The 20,374-nt window shown below is 38.6% G+C and overlaps 1 protein-coding gene across 2 annotated transcripts in view; it reads right to left on the bottom strand.

Moving 5' to 3' along the window:
• Positions 1 to 20,374, bottom strand: part of SUGCT (succinyl-CoA:glutarate-CoA transferase) — a 312,163-nt gene that overhangs the window by 218,796 nt on the left and 72,993 nt on the right. The window lies entirely within an intron of this gene.

A 20,374-nucleotide genomic window follows, 5' to 3' on the forward strand; every position in this document is an offset into this window, starting at 1 on the left:
CCTATCATCTTAATAGAAGTTTACCTGTCATATTTTATAATGAATCAGCTTTGATACACACATTTAATGAATCACAAAAATATCTACATCATTTTATGAGCTCCTTCCTGTATCATGAAACACTATTTATGACTAACTTCAGCATGGAATGGAAGTATATGTATACTCTTCCCATGAGGCTGAAAAGAATATCCTGAATGATTTCACCACTGCGTACTTCTCTTCTGGTAGATCTTAAAGCTGGCTCTCAGATTAAAAGGTCAGACTTGATTGCCTGTCTAAATAGATTCAATCAGGACTGTGACAATGACATTTCAGCTTCACATGAAATCATTTGTATATGAGTTATATTTATAAGTTTACCTGGATACTGAGAATACAATTACGTAATGAGATGCATTTTAAGAAAAGCATACTCCCTTACATAAGCAATCATAAACCCAGTGCAGTAGTCACTCCTATGCACTACCAAACCTGTAAGCTTTAGTGCTCTGCATTGCCATTTTAGAGCAAGGACTTACCAACATTTTCAGTGTACAGAATCACACTACACTATTACGTGGAAACAATTTCAAGGGCCCGGGTGACCCCTCTGAAGTCCTCAGGATTTCACAGCACAGTGATACAATGCTCTCAACAAATTACTCTCCGAAGAGCCTGATAAATGTTTATCTCTGGCTCTTTTCCCTTCCTCTTTAAACAGTATGGTTTCCATACTCTTCGATAAATATTCTGGTTTACATTTAACATTTTCATACCCAAGCTTCTAACATTTCTATCCTTCTGAAACTCATTTTGTTGCCTGCTGTAACTAGAGATGTCACTAGACAACAGTGTTGGCTTGACTGATTAAAAACTGAGCTGCTCCTAAAACACCTAAGTCATGCTACTCGACCAGATGAGCTCAAAGTTCCTGTTCATGTTTTCATTTCATCTTGCAATACAGTACCTTTAATGAATAGCACCAGGCTGCAGAGTCTGGATGAAGTCTACGTGCCTCTTTTTTTTTCAAACTGACAGGTCCTATTTTATTTATGAGAGTACAAAACTTGCATGGGACTCTTTAATTTTAGACAGAAGGACTTTAATGATGTTTGGCTCATCCACATATTTGCATTTTCTGCCAGGTCAGCAGCTGAAGGCCTTGCACTTTTGTACAAAAGCTAATGAGATTATGGAAAATGACAGCAAAGAAAGAATTAATGCATCTTAAATGTATTTTAAAACATGATACAGTCCGAAAGGGAGAAAATGGGAGAACGCATGTAAGAAAAGGGGCAGGATGCAAGGAAAAAGAAAAGAAATTCTACTGGAAATAAGGAAGCATATTGGGGTGGGAGAGGGTGGGAAATCAAATAACGGCCTCAGAGATCAACAATAACCACTTTGAGAACAATCTGCTTTATGTAGTCACCCCTAACTGACTGAAAAGTTGATGTCCCATCTGATGTCTTCAGTGCAAAACCTGCGGTGTTCTCTTCTCGGTACCTAGAATACAGTAGTGCTCGCCATTAAAACCATATACGGTTCAGGAAAAGCCTAGGAGTTAATTAAGCTGCTTGGGAAGTGAACTTCTCACCCCAAAGTGGGTGTTTCCTGTGGAGCCCTGGTGAATCAACACGGTCAACTTCCACAGCTTGGCAGTCTGTTAAAAAAAATGGGCTTATGCTTTCAAGCCCTACCTTACTTCTTTTCCGCTAAAGCTTACCGTAACTATTCAAAACCTGGACCTATGCTAGTAGAGTTCTATACTTGCTCTTGAAATTCAGTAAGCTAAACAGTTACACTTGTAAAATGGTACTTAAACTGAAAATCAAACCGCATCTGAACAGATATGAGGTACCAAGCTGAGAGAAAAATGCATACTGCTGGAATAGCTGAAGAGCAGATAAATTTTGCTTCTTTTCCCCCGACATCGTTATCAAGAGCTATGTTGGTCCAGTTGGGTAGAGTTTTTTCTGCTCGTCCTAGTTTGCTCCCAATTCCTGCACATATACTTAGGGTACAGCAGCCGTCATTTGCTACACATACTCAAAAGTAAAACCACCAGGAAGTCCTAGGATTCACTTTCTGCACAGATAGCAATAAACTGCTAAAGATAAAACACTGAAATGATAAATCCTGGTACATAAGCAGCATAATTCTGCAGCAAAGCACGCTGGGAGTGGTAGAGGGAGTACCACCTACCAACAGGCTGAATGCGGGGCAAGCACACAGCCTTCAATGGGTGTTAACAGTGACAGCACTGTTTGCAATTCTCTTTTCTGTACTCCACCTTCCTTCCCTACCTGCAGTTTGAAGCTACCAAAAAACAGAGCTCAGTCACATACAGATTGCAGCACTGCATTGTACAGCCCTTTCTCATTGCAGAGTAGAAGCACAGTAGGTCTGCAGCATCCGTCTCTGCCATATTAATGGGTTTCACACCATCATACGCTGAGCCAAGATGCACAACTAAACCACAGCTATGCTGGAGAAGGGGTCTGGCTCACACCTCATGTAACTCCTGATCTTTATTGCACCTTTTTTCCAAAGGGCTGGAATCACATTCTTATTTCCCATTTGTTCCCTATAAAGTCTCCATTCATAAATGTATTACTGAAGCATTGTCATGGAAACAGTAAAGGCTACAACTTTACTTTAAAAACAGTCTTGAAGAGTTTTAGGCAGTCCTCCTCAGACCACAGTTGCTATACTTTTTCAGGCAGAGCCATACCAGATGTCACCGGTGAATAAAGGGAATCTCCAAACTTCTTTTTATACATGTATGGTGACTCCTTTATACTACAGAAGGAGGGAGATTCCTTTGCCTCCCTGTCTCCTTTTCCCTATTTGCCCAATATTCCCACTTGCACTTCATTTTGCTGCCTTTGCCACTCAGCTCCAATTTGCAAAACACCACTTTGCATTGCCTTCCCTACAAAATACGACCAGAATAATCACAAAGCTTGCTCTGCTGTGGTTATTCCCTTCTCCTGTTGCTCCACCCAACAACAGAACTGAGGAGAGGGGGACAATTTTTCTGGAACCATGATCACAGGACCACTGCACAAGGCTGGTTGGCAGGGACTTCAGGAAGTCTCCAGTTCATCCTCCTGCAGGGTCATCTAAGACATCAGAATGGGTTTCTTGGGGTTTTATTGAATCAGTTTTTGAAAGCTCCCAAGGATGGAGTCTGCACAAACTCTCCAGGCAACCTGCTTCACTGACCGTCCTCATGGTGCAAACATCACTGCATTTGGGTATGTTTGTACCACAACTCACCTTTAGGCTAAGCAATCCCCATAAAAAGCATGAGGAATACAATAAACTTATTCTTTAACTATCATGCAATTGACCTTACCGAATGAGATGCAGTTCTGCCTAATGGAGAAAACCCTAAAACAGACTGGTGACTTTTCAGGTTTTTCTAACAGGACTTTTGCTAGCCTGGTGACTGACTTCAGATAAGGCATTTCATTTTTGTGTCACCTTCCTCATTTACGCAGTAAGTGTAATGAGATGTACTTATTTTGTAGAACCTTTGATGTTAAGGAAAAGCAGTGACAGAAAGAAGTTTGATAATGATGGTGACAATATTGATTACTGCGAAAGCAAAATATCTAACTACATATACAGATGCACATCGAAGTGTGCGTGTGTGTATGCAGATCCTAGCAAAGCTATAACTATTCCTAACAATAACTGCCCCTGAATTAGCCTCACCCAGGTAGGTAATACCTACAATCTATAAATGTACAAGTTCAAATATATATATATATATGTACACATTGATGAATGCATACACATATTATAAAAGCTATACAAAAACTTACTGTTTCATGTGTGTGTATACATGTCTCCTAACCTGACATTTATCTTTAAACTGTGATGGTCCTAGGAATAAAGTTACTCACCCATAAGACAAAAAATAAATTTCTTCACATTCTACATTCCTAGGGTAAAAAAAATATACCTACAATTGCTGTTATTTTTTTGTTTCCAAGGCCACTGAAAATACAGAAACCAAGCAGTTTGATCAGAATTCCACTATTCCACCCTCATAAAGCTGTGTGTTGAAGATATCTTTTATGCTCACCCCATGAAAGACCTTTCTAGACAGCTACTGTAAAATATCAGACAAAATAAGCCTTCAGAAGGATGAACATATAAAACTCATGGGACGATTTTATTCTATAAGGGGTTAAACAGAGGATGATCTGAAGAAATCATTAGGTGCTTTGCAGGCTATACAGCAAACATTTGCTTCCCTACAACAAGGTTGCAGTAGGAAGCCAAATGAAGCAGCCAGGTTATTAAAAGATGGAAGTGTGCAGATGAAACCCTACTTCAATGAGCAATACATAATCCCAGTATAAGATGTTATAAGGGCTGTGTTAAATATTGCTCCCTCACTTAAAAGCATTGCTTTATAAGGTTACCACTGAAAGTGAGCTTGTACTGTCTGGCTCCAAGATCTAGTCAAGTACATGGTACAGTTTTCTTGCCAATTTTGCTACACAGACGTTATTATAGAACAAAAATACCCCACCCATAGTCAAAAAATACTAGACATGCTGTACCATACTAATGATGCAGATTCATTTTCCTTAAAAGAGTACACGTTGCTTTCAAGCACACGTATTTTTATAAAGCTTATAGAGTGATCATACTGTTAACCATCAATTTACACATGAAACTGGATGCTGCACATCTACCTCTTATCAACCTTTTCCCCACAAGAGACAACAAGTATTTTTTTGGTGCCTAGTTGGAAAGACAGGAAAAACTGAGTACATACAGATCATTTATGTATCGGTGTAGACTTAATTCCCTCTCTATATATGTTATGTATTTATGTGTGCGTGATATTGTGCTTATTGAACAAAACTTCATTTTTTCTGCAAGGTCATTGCTTCACTGCTGCAGGGGTAACAACTTCCCCATTGTCCGTATCACCTACTCTTGGTAGTGAAGGAAAAGAGAAAAAGCACTATCCACTGGATTCTCTTCCACTCTCCCAAACCTGCATGCTTCCCAATCGGATGGATTCACAGAAGATGACAGGCAGCCACGGAAGGGAAGACTGCTGTCAGCTAAGAGCAAAGAGATCACAGCCCACTTTTAAATCTTCCCCCCAACACTGCTTAAGCAGAGAGGGTCTGAAGGTAGCACTGACTCATCTTGGGAAAGGTGTGAGAGAAAAGCACAGAGTACAGCAAGAGTACACGTGGAAAAGGGCTCAAAACTAGTGCCACAGAACTCATAGTAGTGGGATGAGTGACAGGACCTAAAAAGCTTGTTATTTGGTTCTGAGTGTTCATAGCACGATGCTACCAAGTCAGGCAGCAAAGGACACAAGACCAACACATACAGAATGGATACTTGGATTGAGCCAGCAGAAAATGTCAGACAGAAACCCTCATGATGAGAATACATTCACAAGACAGAGGAAATGGAGCCTGACTTTTCCAAAGTGAAGGTGGACACCTAATTAAAATATTTTCATTGCTGTGACCTCATAGCACACACGCTGTTACCAGTGTCAGTGGGAGCAGCAGATGATGAGAGCCTGGGAAATTCAAGCCATTTTTATTGAGGTGTTTAAATATGGCACTCCCATTTGAAAAGGCTGACACTGACTTCCATAGGAACTGATCCGTTTGATTAAGTAGACAGGTTTTGGACAAGCAAGAGCATTTTGATGAATACTTCCTGAAAAGAACATGGGGACAAAGAGGGAGTGTAAGGGGAGTTGTGAAAGAAACTTAGATCGAAATGGAAGGGGAGAGGAAGGACACCGAGCCCCAGCCAAGCCCTAGTTACTGCTTTTAACATGTGCCTGGAACTGTATATATGTGAGCATAAGAGGGAAACGAGCCAGAACAAATAAAATTGCCAAGCAAATGCTAAACATGTTTTTCTTCCCCACCTCAAGGGAGAATAAATATTTTATCCTGCTACAGTTCTATTATTTATCTTCTTCATACCACATCCAATTGGGAAGTGAAACTGTTAAGACTTAATGTCAAGGTTTAAGGGAACTGTTTTATTTTGAGTTCAAATGCTTCAGTTTGGCAGCAGAACATCTGCTTCAAATGTTTCAAAGGCTCTTGACATTTACTACACTATGCCCCAAAAAAATTCAAGCAAGTGAGAGCATCCCTGTGTACATCATAAAACCGAACATTCTCTGCAGCGCGTCCCTCATACACTGTATGTCATCCTGGTGCAGAAAATCATGTACTATTCTGCACTAAGAATTTTATTTCAATAATGTAGTAATAACACACTTTTATTAGAGTGATAAAAATATCACTCATTTCTCACTATAAATAAAGATGACAGGTTATTCAAAAGAGAGCAGGAAAACGGGGGGGGGGAGAAAAAGAGGTTTACAGGAACCACAAGCTGCTCTCTTCGGTACTACCCTCCAGCACTTTCTTTGTGTATCACTATTTGACTGGATTCAGAGTTGTAGTTTTTTCTCAGTGAAGGCCAATTTAAAAAAGGATTAAAAATCATGTCTTTTCATACAATTTATGGGTGGTTCTGAGATTACAGAAAGAATGGAATTTTCTCATTGTATTAATTTTCTTTGCTCGCAAGCGACTTTAGAACTTGTAAGTTTAGAAACTGCAGAAATACGTTTTAATTGAATCTTTCATATCATAAAAAGCAGCCAAAGACTCTTAGCATCAAAAGAAGACAATATCTAACTCAAGGCCAAATATACTGAATTTGCTTACACTAAGTAATGAAAACCATAATGTGAAAATTCTTTGTCTTTAAAGGATAACAAATACAAATCACAAGTCAAAATGATAACCCAAACCAATCCCTTTCTTAACAGGAAATCAATAAAAGAATGAAGTCCTCAAATTTACATGTCCCATGGACACTGGGTGGGTCAATAATAGGTATATAATTTATTCATGCTATGAGTGCTCAGCATAAGGTTGAACAGCACCTGTTGGCTGCTCAGTGGTCCCATTAAGTCTCTCATCTACAGTTAACGTAACAAAACAGCAAAACTGCGAGTCCGACTTAATTCCTACTTATCTATCAACCCCACGCAAAAGTTCTCAATCCAAATGACAGTCCACGCGAAGAAATAATGTAAAAGCATTTCTGGGCTCTTCATCATTTGTAGACAGGTCTTCCTTAAAATCCCAGCAAGAAGAAAGATACACACATGCGAATACGATCTTTGGACCTGATTCACTACAGTGAGTCCTTTGTGGTCCTAAGACCAACCAATGGAAGACATGAAGTGCTAGAAAGATCTTCTCTTAAAAGCAGGCAGATCTTCCCTGACAGGACGGCAGCAGGTCATTTTAAGAGTATGGAGCAAGAACGAATCACACATGTCAGACGAAAATGCTTCTATTGCCTAGAGAACTGCGACCCATATTTAATTACAATGGCATTGATACATTACCACTAGACTAAGAGCTGCTGCAAAAGACTGTAAAACTGGTATACCTGGCCAGGCTTTAGCTTTCCAGGAAGAAAAGTGAGCCAAAAAGGGCTATGCACATAAAGTTGAAATCAGTACTAAATTTGGACTCACACTATGCAACCAAATGGAACAGGATATTTTTCATACACTCAGGCAAATGTCATAGCAGGGAAAAGTGATGCTGACCAGGATGTGAATGTAGCCAAGTCACTCTTCCAGAGAACTCTCTAAAAACGACTTGTAAGAAGGATTCCAGTTTCCAAACACAGATGTTACCAAAAGAGGCTAAACAAATGAGCTGAATTTGTTGATCTGAAGGAAGCTCTGTAGGCTAAGTATCCTGCCAGCATACTCGAAATATTACAGTATGACAAATACATCTTCCAGTGTTCACACACATGGGTGATATGGATTCCGCTGCCTATAGACCAGTTCTGTGAGATGCAGATACCTGGGGGTGGGACAGAGGTCATCAGTTACTGACACTGGACAGAAAGTGTGCTACAAAGGCTGGATGTATAGTGCAGCTACTATCGGCCATAATCCTACCAAGGCCACTGAAAGCAACATGCTACCTTCCCCGTTTTTAGACATAAAAGATACTTTGCACACCACTCCACAAAAAATTGAGTATGAGATGTACAACAATGGCAGATTCTAATCATGTATTAGGTAATAATGATAAATACAGTATACTAATGACCACTTATATCTCTACAGCACAGAACAAACTACAGAAATACATCTGCATTCAGCTCCAGAGACATTGTTCAGCTACTAACCCCATCTGCATGAAAAATTGAAAGTGTAATCTAAAATAAATTTATTTGCCCTAATAATATTTCAACTTAGGAAAATGACAGGTTCAAGCAAAATTCACAATAACCCTTTTCACTCATTACTAAGGTTGCAATTTTGGGTGCTTGCCAACCTGTCAAACCCCAGATTCCACATCTAAATGAGATGGGACATGTTTCATACACTTATGCAAAAGACACAGTGGAAGAAAGAGATGTTGACCAGGTTGTGTATGAAGCTGAGTCATCCTTCCAGAGAACTCTCCAAACACCACTTTGTAAGTGTAACTACTTCAACAACTCCAACACAAACTCTGTTCTCTTTGAAATGCAAATCTCAACAACATATCATAAGATCAGATCAACTTCCTAGAAGAGATTAATACACATCAGCTAAGAAGAAAGATACAGCAGTAAACTGAGAGCAGCTTGCCACAAGTATTTCTTGGGAGCGAGCAGGTATGCTATGGTTACCACAGTAGAAAAGTGAATTTCCACTCATTTAGGTCTAAACTTATTTTGTCCTTCTTCCTGTAACTAAAGAACTGTAACTGGGAGAAAGAAAGCTACTGCAATTACAGAACAAACTGGAGATTAAATAGAGAGAACTTGAGCTAGCTTTCAGCACAAGTACTGACTGTAGCCTAGCTGCCACTACATAAACATTCCCTAGTGCTACAGAAACACCAACAATTAGACTAACTTAAAATTTGAAAATCATGAGTATCATGATTCTATAGGCTGAAAGTAGCCTCTCTAGCCTTGGAAACAACAGTTATTTCATTGTTGATACTACTCAACTTTATCAAGGTATTTACACTGTGGTTAATGGCAATCAGGAGAGGTGCCTGTGGACTGGAAGAAAGAACGTGTCACCCCAGTCTTCAGAACAGGCAAGGGGGAGGATCCTGGGAACTACAGGCCAGCCAGCCTCACATCAGTCCCCGGAAAGGCTCATCCTAGAGGCCATCTCCAAGCACATGGAAGACAAGAAGGTGATCAGGAGCAGTCAGCATGGATTCACCAAAGGGAAATCATGCTTAACCAATCTCATTGCCTTTTATGATAGGACAACTGGCTGGAAAGGTGAGGGGAGAGCAGTGGATGTTGTCTACCTGGATTTCAGTGAGGCTTTTGACACAGTCTCCCATGACATCCTCTTAGGTAAGCTCAGGAAGTACTGGCTGGATGAGTGGCTGGTGAGGGGATTGAGAACTGGCTGAACAGCAGGTCTCAGAAGGCTCTGATCAGTGGCACAGATGACTCTAGTTGGACACATGTAACTAGTGGTGTCCCCCAAGGGTCAATACTGGGTCCAGTACTGTTTAACTTACTCATCAATAGCTGGAGGAATGGCTGACTAAGCACTCAAGTAAGTTGCCCAGAGAGGCTGTGGAGTCTCCTTCCCTGGAGATATTCAAGAGCTGTTTGGACGCAATCCTAAACAATGTGCTGTAGGTGACCCTGCTTGAACAGAGAGGCTGGACTAGATGACCTGCAATGGCCCCTTCAAACTTCAACCACACTGTGATTTCTTTCAGGTTTCTGTTTATTGATATTGGAACATTTTCAGATAAAACCATAAGAACAAACAGTTTCTAGGTTTTACAAGTTTTTGGTTAATCTACTTAGACACTGTGGAACTAGTTTATATTTTAAGTATTCACATTACATTTGGAACAAATTGTGCCTGCTTTGCTTTTAAGAATCCCTTCAAAAATGCTTCTTTAGATCTTTACTTAATTTTGATGCATTTTATCTGGCTTAACAAGCTAGTAAGTATGAATCTTACCCTGTTACCTGTGGTTAAAAAAGCACTTCAATATATTCTTAGATCTATTTCTGTTTTGTGGAACACTGAAACCAGTGGAGGTCTCTTCCAACTGAAAATACTATATTCTAAACCTCATTGTCTTCAGTAAGAATTTATGTGAATCAAATTAAGCACATCCTTAAACTCATCTGAATAAGAAAGTTCTTCTATATCAGGGTTGAAATGCTACCACTTTCAAACACTATTTGATTGGAGGAACATCTTCCTTTATACCTTGATGCCATCTGTGCATTGAGTACATGTAATACACACACAGAGTCCTTGCATCCTTTATATGTCGAGTGACCTGGGAAAAGAGGTCAGAAGTCATTTTTCTGTGTCTATAAACTTTAATAAACCTATTTTTTAGTAACTCATTTTCAGGACTGCATTGCCGAATAGGAAATAAAGGCATCCAAAATACCTATTTGTAGCTCAAGAGAACGTACTCTAAGAGTAACACTCCTAAAGATGCTCATACAAGTGCATGAACTAATCCAGCAGACGTCTCTGTCAGTGCTACACTCAACCTTTCGTAAACCAAGCAAACATATACATGTATAATCTTACCCACGTGTTAAGACTTCCCAATACTAAGGCAGTGCACCACGTGTGTAAGCACAAAGAATATGAACACCGACATAACTGACATATGCACACTCCAGGACAACCTCAACCAAGCATCCAGAAAAGAGGTAAAGGCCTTTCAGGAAAGTCTGCATTACTTTGGACCAAATCAGTTTGATAAGGACCAGGCAGTATCGAAACATCCACCCCGAAGCCCTTTCGTTAGCACTGTTACTAGACAAAGAAACTAGACTTGAAAATGGATTCTAAATTCCAAATTGCTATAAATGATTAATGAAAAATAGGAATTCTATGTTTTTCAATTAACTTTCAATAGATAATTTCCACACAAGACTCTCAATTTATTAACCATACACACAGACTTCAATAACATTACTTCAAAACTCATTTTTCAGAAGCCTGTAATTCTGCCATTAAAAAATATACTCCTGGATGAAACCCCACATTCAGAAGTTTTAGTCCACAAGCATTCTTCCAGTTTAATTTGGTTTAAATCAGAGCCTTTTCAAGTTATAAAATTGTCAAACAAAAGCTGTATGGTTTTACTTTTTAGAAAAATGTCCTTATTACTCAAAACCAGCTTTGAATTTCCCTGCTCTGATTCGTAAATGAATGCATATAACTAAATTTAAGGTGATATTTTATGTTAATATACCCCTCAAGCACTCTAAGTGAAATGAAACCAGCCTATACAAGTCAGAGACAAACGCAGTCCATGCATCTTATGTAGATTAGGAAACTAATCCTGTTGAACATATATACTTGCTACTTTTCTATAAAGATGTTCAACACGGTTCAGTGTGTATAGATATATTTTCCCAACATTTCTGGTTTTTCTCCAGCTATGCATTTTTCTTCACCTCAGCAGTCTCCTCCATCTACTGCTCCAATTTCAGTGCCCTGACATCACTTCCACATACCCCTCTTCCATCCTGTATGTGGTCAACCAACAAGTACATCACAGAAGCTCACAGTGTCCAAAACCATTATGTTCTCTTACTCTGAAGATCAAATGAACTCTTCATGACTTGGAGCCCTAGCTCCACCTAGACAGAGAATTTTCTACAATTCTTATGAAACACAAGAACCCCACCTGAAGTTAGAAAAGTAATTATTCTGTACTTGACACAGAGCTCTGACTAAGCAGCCCAGGTTTAGGAATGTTCCAGCTGGCACGTCCTGAAATGCTTTAAAGCATTAGCCAGTGAGTCACCATATTCTGCCAGTTAAAAAATCAGTATGTACTCTACATCACACAGAAACAATCTTCTTCAGAAATCTCTCCTGGTTGGGAATCGATCAGTACTGCTTAACTTCAACTATGCTTTTTACTTTTCCATATACAGTTCATAAAACTTGAGGAAGCACCTGCTGCCAAAGGGATCTATCTAATATACTATTTTTTTTGATTCCTGGCATTAAAAGAAAAGCTTGAGTATTTGTGGCACTTTCATAGCCCCAGAAGAATCTCGGCTTTTTTCCCACTGGCATATACATTGTAATTCAGAACTATTTCAATAGCTACTTGCAAGAGCAATTGAAAGTTAAAAAACAAAGGTCACATAGCAAGCCCATAAATGATTCAAGGGACTCTTCATGTATTGAAGAGATTCTTATCCTGTGCACTGAGGGTTTGTTCTTATACTATTAAAAGTGGTACTATTGTTATTCAGAGTTGCCTATTTTTTCTTTCCTTCATTGTCTATATATCAAAAAAACCAACAGTGTGTTATAAAACACACTCAAAACCACAGAAAGAGATTTATTTGCTCACATCTTCCAGAAGAGCAGTTTACCTCCCTTTCAGTCTTCTCCCAGTGAGTGAGAACTGTTTATCACTTACATCTTTTATAACTGTACTTGTATTTCAGTATTTTGTTCAAATTAAGACTTGCCCCAAGTCATTCTGGATTTATGAATATTCCATCAATATTATTGCAACTAGACAAGAAATGAGCCCAACTCAGCGCTGCTCCTCAAGGACCTTACAAGGCAAAGGAACCTTCCAGCAAATTTTTCTCTACTTGGAATTCTGGTTTATACATCACTGTAAACAGGCAACAACATGGATTTACCAGTATCCTTCAGAGGACAACTTGCAAGCCTTAATTCACAGTTTGTTCCTTTAACGAGGTATTGTCAGTCTTGCAAAGTATCCCTCAATATCTTAACTGAGTGCTTTAACAGCATACAATACGTAAGTATTACTCTATTAAATTTGTCTTGAGAAAACTTCAAATGGAGAAAGATAGCAACACTTCATCTGAAATGGAACAAACAGGAGTATTAGATAAGGCAGGGCAAGGATAAAAAAAGAATCTCCCAGTTTCAAAGTCTCATCCATACATGCAATCAGCAGTTTTAAATGTATTTTGTAATAGCATGCCTGCTTCAAGATTCTAATAGGCTACATATCATGCTTTAATTAACCACCTCTTAATCATGTCCTAGTATGTCAATGGGATTATAAGATATCTTCCAATTAAGCAGTTACTTCAATTTGTCCTAGTTGCGCAGAGGCTCCTGAGAAAATATTTTGGTCATACCTAAAAAAAAACATAAATATTTTAAGTCTGTTGTAACCAATAAAATTGGTTACTTCTTTCGTTTGATTTCTCACAAAAAATGCAGCTGCTTAATTTTATGTCCATGATGCATCTCCACAGCATTGTGTCCACTTATTTTTTGGCAGTGAAAAAGGCAGTAAGATGTCATAAGTTAAAAGAGCTGATGTAGTAAGAGTTATCGAACATACTTTATCTCGATCAGATATGTGAACCTCATCCCTTTACTATTCATTTGCTCCTTCCTGTACACCTGGCTCACATTTCCTTCATTAACAGGAAAAACCCTAGCTATAGATTCCTATTATCCAATAAACAGAAATTGAAGAGCCAAATTCTTCAGTTTGATGACCTCATCAGAGGTCAGCTGACGAACAATGTACTCACTTCCACTTGCAGATATTTCTAGCTTTCTACTTGTGTTTTCTAGTATAACAAATAATCCCTTTCACACAGCCAGTCTTCATTATTGTTTCCTAAGCCTGCTCTACATAGCTTTAATGGATGCTACTATGACAAGTTCTCAACAGCAGTGGACAGAATCGTAAGTCCTCTGCTTTCCTGAGTTTGTATAAATGCTGAGATTTTTGCAGGATGCCACAGAAACCTGGCATATCACAACGATACAATTTCCTCCTTTAGAACTTATGCAAGATGCTAGAATCTCATAAGTAAGTTTCCTAGCACTAACCTGCTATGCAGTTACTAAGTACTAAACCAAATATAACTTAAATGAATACTTGTGATACACTGGAGTCACATCAGATATTGACTGCAATTTTGATGAGAAAAAGGCAGAATGTACTGAAGGAAAACACAGAAGAATAAGTCAAACTTGAATGGGAAAAGGGCTAATCTGTTCCAGCATCTCTATTTTGACTGAACATAGGAGTACATGCTTTGTAGGACATAAGGTGATTCCACTTAAACAGTACAGCATCAGTGATTATGACAGCGGTTTAACTTAGTTTTATTCTTCATTGGTTCTTTTATTTTGCTAGAAACTGAGTGAGCAAAACCCCATCCTTCCTGCACATCAGGATGAAAGCCTTGGTTTTCAACCTACAGAAGTGTCCCTACTGCAAACCCTTGCCTAAAACGATGTTCCACTTTTAAACCACAAGTTATCGGAGCTGGCAATTCTTAACTGCTCACCACTGCATGTTCCTGTATTTCTGTCACACTGCACCTCCAAAACCAATCTGTATCTCACTGATTGTTAAGCCTTCACACAGAATGTTTGAAGAAGAGTCTGAGGCAGTGTTCTCTACTGCAATGCATCTTTAAAACACAAAATTTCTTACAAGCATACGTAGCTAAGAAAACTCTCCAGATGAAAAAATCTGTACGTCTCTTGATGCAAACTGGTAGTGGTATGTACCGTGCCTGTAAATCAAATTAGCAAATTTAACAAACAACAGTTGGCAGGAAACGTACAGTACTCCTGCCCCTGGGCTGCTGTCCTGTAAAATAAACCGACGAGTTATTAAATGCATTTAACCTACGTGAGAGCGGTCATAACAGCCCTCCGCAGGTTCAATGCACCTTTTTTAAGACATCGTTTGCTGTTTGTACACAGAGTAAGTGCCATTCATAGAAAATGAACTCAAAGCTATATAGTTACTAAGCCTTCGTATTTTACTAAGGAAATACACCCACCAAAAACTATCCTTTAAAATCCAGAGCAATCAAAGAACATCTCCAGTACAGGTCACACTTGTTTGTTCCGTCTCCACCATCCTATTAAGAGAGTCACTATTGCCTTGATTCACCAAGTTACTTAAGCATATGTCTAATTTTAAGAACGTGAATAATCCCCTGAAGTGAAATGACTACTCACTCAATTAAAGTTAGACATATGCTTAAGTACCTTGATGAATTGAAGCCTATAATTGCCTGCAGTTGTTTCTGCCAATTTTGCTGCAAGTACAAGACCTGAGTTTTGCCAGTGAAAATGTGATACCATAATGCTTTTATCACTGCAGAAATTAGTTTTATTGAAACTCCCTTCTTTCAAGTTTGTTTTTCCAGCCATAGTTCCAGGCAAAGGGTTCATCAAAGTTGATACAATGAAGAAAATTACATTTTAAGTGTAAAATAAATGTGAGGGTTCGGTTTCTCTTCCATCTGTTTATAGAAAATCTTTGCTGACGTATGAAGTGTAAAACTTGGAAAAGACATAGGAGACTTGCTACTTCAAGTAGCTGATACTGAATTTATTGGGCAAAGACACAAATTGAAAGAGCATGATGATGGATGGAATGAATACAAAAAGAGGTTTCACTTCAGTAGAGTTTTCCAAGATAGGAAGCTCTGCAGTGCTTTCAAGAACTAGGGTCTTGGGCTTACTGCAGCATCCTGTGAAGACTACAGGAAGATTTACATCAAATTTTGAGAGAGGAATTGAACTGTTGCTTCTCACAAACTACCAGCTTCCCCTTGTTTGGAAGAAACTACTTGGCAATGCCTGTTACAAGTTGTTATTCTTTAATGGTTTCTAAAAAATAGGGTAAGAAATAAAAGGAAAAGGGAAGGAATATAAAAAATAACTATCTCTATAAACAAAATGAAATCCTTGTAAAATATGTTCCCTAGATCTATTAAGACCTTTATAAGCATACTATTAAAAACACAGCACCATTTATAACAAAAATAATCACAGTATAGGGCATTGAAAAAATTGTTGGGGAAGGAAAAAAAGCTAGCGTGACCTTACAGATGAAAAGGAATGACTACTACTTCCTTCAAATTGGTGTCTCAAGAATTCACAATCAGACAAGCCCCACTTCTGAAACACACAGGAGGAATGGGAACATACAATGGGAGTTTTCAGGAATACATACTTATAAAAAGAATACAATAGGGAAAAGGGGGGTGGGGGGAACTGCTCTGTAGTAGCTTAACCTGCTTACCCCTATCTAGCGGAGGTAAATATGTTATTAATCTAACACAAGTATGACTTCACCAAGCGTACATTTCAAGCCTTATTCCGTGCTCCCAAGAATACCCTTCCACTCCAAGTCCTCCTACGTGTAGCTATGTAACACACAAAGCATATCTCCCTGCAACGTACGCTTACTTAATAATTACCATTTTGGGTTAACATTCTTAAAATACTTTTTAGAATGATTACAGATTAAATCTGTTCCACTAGATTAAAAACGTACAAAGAAATACCTATCATATCACTGTTACTATATTAACTCACAGATTTCCCTTGAGAAAACAGAAGAGGAAGCTAACCTGATTTTCCACTTTAAACTGTGTCCTCTGAGCAACTTTAGTGTTAAAATTTCTGCTAAGACAATCACTGCTTCCAATTTTCCCCTGAAGCTATGAGTGTTCACAACCACAGTTTGTTAAGAGTGATACACTGAACTTTAAACTTTGAAGAAAATGCCACAAACAAATCCAAATAAAGCATGCACCTGCTCCCATACTTAATTCTTCTCCACATTTGGTGAGGTTGCCGAGTCCTCTTGTTCAATAATAGTCTGAATCACATCCTGGTTTAAAAAAAATAATGAAATAAAATAACAACCCGCAAAGAGTTCCTCAAAAATCTCTGGGTTTTTATTTCAAAAGTTTTATAACTAAACAGGGTTCAGCTCCCGCAGTAACTCTACAGATTGTTTCCACCCACACAAAAAAATCCCAGCCTACTTAGTGTACAATTTATACTCAAGTTGTGTATCGCTATTTTCCAAGTGAAAACAAAATCAACAGTGTGAAGCGTAGAGTTCATGCTAACTCCAGAGAAAACAAAGACCAATATATCTTGTTCAAACAGTAAGTGAAATCAGAAAAGCTCACAAGGAGCAGGAGGGGAAGTTCAACCTTTAACTGAACTATTGCAAACGGCTAAAAGTAAATTTAGGGCCTTGGAGGGGTGAGAAAAGAGAAGGATGTGAGGGTTGAAATCCTGCAGCATTTTTACAATAGCTTATTACAATTCATTCATTTCCAGATGACAAAGAGCAACTTCGCAGACAAGGCGAGAGCACCTGAAGAGGAACAAAGATACCCTTGCTACGAATCTGTCATCTTTTTATTCTTTCTTGCTCCCATTAACAAAATTCAGAGAAACAGTAAGAGTATGTAAGGGGGAAAAATCCAACACTTGAAAACCCCTCGTATAAGCCCATCCATGACCAGGCAGAAAAATCACCTATTTGGAACATGTTTTGCTTTATTCTAAACTATTTTTGTTAACACATTGAGTTCCAGAATCTACACTATTTCTGTGGGCCCCCACATCCACACAAACAGAGCCCCAAGCAAATAATTACTTTTCCTGTTTACGTAAAATAATTATGCAGGATTTCCTGAGAACATGATTTTCAAATTAGGGACAAACCAAACTGAAGAGTCTCTGTTTCCTTTACCACAGGAAATGTAGTGGATTTGGTTTTAAACTCAATTTATATATCAATTAAAAAGCTGGAAGTTCTTATCTGTGACTGAGTTGTGGCAACTTTTGAAAGTTGGGGAAAACAATGCTCTAACAAGTACTGAGCTGTTGAAAATATCTTTTAGAAATGTTAAATTTAATAGCTCTCCAGTGCATGTCTGGGATTTCTTTGTAATCTTCTTGAGCAATGTGTAATATTTTGGCAAACTCCCAAACCCGCTCAGTTAGTAGTAGTAGAGAAAAGGAAAGGCTATAAAGTGAATTTGTTGTCTCTTTTTTTTATTAGTTTTAGAAACTTTAAACATAAAAAGAAATTTTGCTTTACATTAACTTCACCCTGTTGCTGCATTCCAGAAATGTAGTGCAGATTCGCATGTGCTCCATATGTATCTTTCTATATCTGCCCTACCTGGCCTAAGCAATTACGGTGCATGTGCTGACCAGCTGTGAAGGGAGAAGGAGGGGGAAGGGGAAAGGGGAAACAACAGAGCTTTGCACTTGGAAAGCAGAGAGCTGAATTTCCTGGCTTACCCTGTGGCCCACTTAATGTCTTCAGTCAGGTGACCAAAAGAGGCAAGTAAATTACACAGGAGCAGGCACTGGATGTCAAACAATAGATTATAGCCACGCAGCATCCCCATTTCCTTTTCTGATCACCGCAGCCTCAATGTGCGTGAGCTACACCCTAGCTAAGCAAATGTTTATGGTGGCTTCTCCACATGCTTCATTTCCAAGAGAACTGGGTATGATGCTGCAAGTCCATATATTCCTTCTCATTTTAGGAAGTTGGTATTCTTAAATCTACTAACAAATTAATCTGAAATACTACCACTACCCTTACTACCTGCATGCGATGTAATACAGCTCAATGCAGTATGATGACAATTGATAAAATCACAGTTACACGAACAATGATGTGATTTCTTCTAAAGTGTATTTTCTACATACTGAAGAGGCTTTTGTAATGAATCCACTAGCTTTTAATTTGCAGCAAGATATCATCTGTAATTGAATATCAAATACTGGTCTCATGGATGTTACAGAATTAAACAAGAAATGTATAGTTTGCCTCTGAGTTTATTCTTAGCTTTTAGCATACATATTAGAAAAAGCAGAGAATGATAAAAAATAAATTCCTTATTTCTAGTACTCTAATTATCACTTTCTACATCCCTTTTTCCTTAATAAATTTTCCCAATTTTATTTTACATTGGAGGTTGATGTTCGTAAAGTATTCACACAGAATCACATTGAAACAAAACCTGTGACAATATAAATAGGTGTGGAGCAGGAAAGCCTAGTCCAAATGGCAGGTAGATATTCTTGCCTCTTATTCTTTTTATGGTTACTTGTCTGACAGGCATAGCTCATACCTGATATTTTAAATGTCCTATCACACGCATTGGCAGTGCTATAATTTCAGATTTGATGCTTCCCAGCTACAGCAGATTTTTAGCTCATCAGCTCAAAAAAGCAGCTGTCTGCAAGATGGGTTCATCTATTCTCCTCATCTTTTCTACTTCAAATATTCTTAAAAAAAAAACAACTTGTGTGAATCCCTCAACAGTGAAAAGCATCACTATATTAATTCACATGTGGCAAACACAGCATCTTCCCTGCCTGAGCTGAAACTGCCATCATATCATTACTCACTAACCAACTGTTGCCAGTTCCACTGCAGCCACTTCCATAATGGTTCCGGAGACATTCAGTCTGCGGTATTTCTAATTCTCATTACAACTCTTCTACATATATGTTTTAAGATGTTCTTGGAGAGCAACATCAGAACAACAACAGATTTGAATAGCATTTTAAATACAGCGGATATGAGGTTTGTCTCTAACGGCCTCTTGGACATGTTAAAAGCCTGCTTTATCCACCAGAAGGCATGAGTGCAGAGCTTGGAAGTTGGGTTATAAGGAATGTTTTGGGGTAGGGATGTCAAGGGGAGCGTCTCTTGCTGAAATTACAGCAGACAGTACCGTGAACGATTACATGATGCCAAGCCACATACTCAATATCACTCAGCTCTCCCAAAAATTGTGAGGTTGGCTTAAGAGCTATGAGATGCTCTAAACCAAAAACAATCAGTGTTTTTCTCTTTCAGGATTTTTGGAGCTTGAGGGAGAAGCCGCTTTCCTTTCCAAGTCCTGATGAGTTGATACATTACTGATGAGTCTGGTGAGTCTGATATACATTACCGAGAAAAAAATACCATTTACATCCGGACAGTAAAGTCTCACTAAATCAAGAACAGGGTCTTGATTCCCCCAAGGAGCTGAAATCAAAGATGCAAAAACCAAATAACTGAGGAGGTTTTTATTAAAATGGCGGGCAGAAACACACAAAGCCTAGCATGCTGCCAAGTCAACTTGGGTGATTTTGTGAAGGAGTCAGTTGTCTGTCTTCTGTTTTCACCAAAGCAATTCTTGCAACTCGCAATATAGGGTGGAAGAAAAAGGAGGGCGAAAAGGAATCAGAAGACTGGTAAATGGACATCAATTTTTTGTCAATCTCTATTATAGTATTATGCCACTCATGATTTTCAGAACTGGTACATTAGTGCTAGGAAAGGAGATAATTGGTACATCTGTCAATATTTCAATATCAGAACCTCGTTTCTGCAGGGTTATATTTCACAGCAACATGCTATCTATCCAGTGTCTCCTTGCCTACATTCATCACATCATGGAGTAGCATTTTACACAAAACCGGGAACTGGCACATTTCTCAGCAAGATATTGTTTTAACTCCTATTTC

The sequence above is a fragment of the Pezoporus wallicus genome, unplaced genomic scaffold (assembly GCF_028554395.1).
Source record: "Pezoporus wallicus isolate ANWC-B61680 ecotype Strahan unplaced genomic scaffold, APGP_CSIRO_Pwel_v1 scaffold_11491, whole genome shotgun sequence".
Classification (NCBI taxonomy): Eukaryota; Metazoa; Chordata; class Aves; order Psittaciformes; family Psittacidae; genus Pezoporus; species Pezoporus wallicus.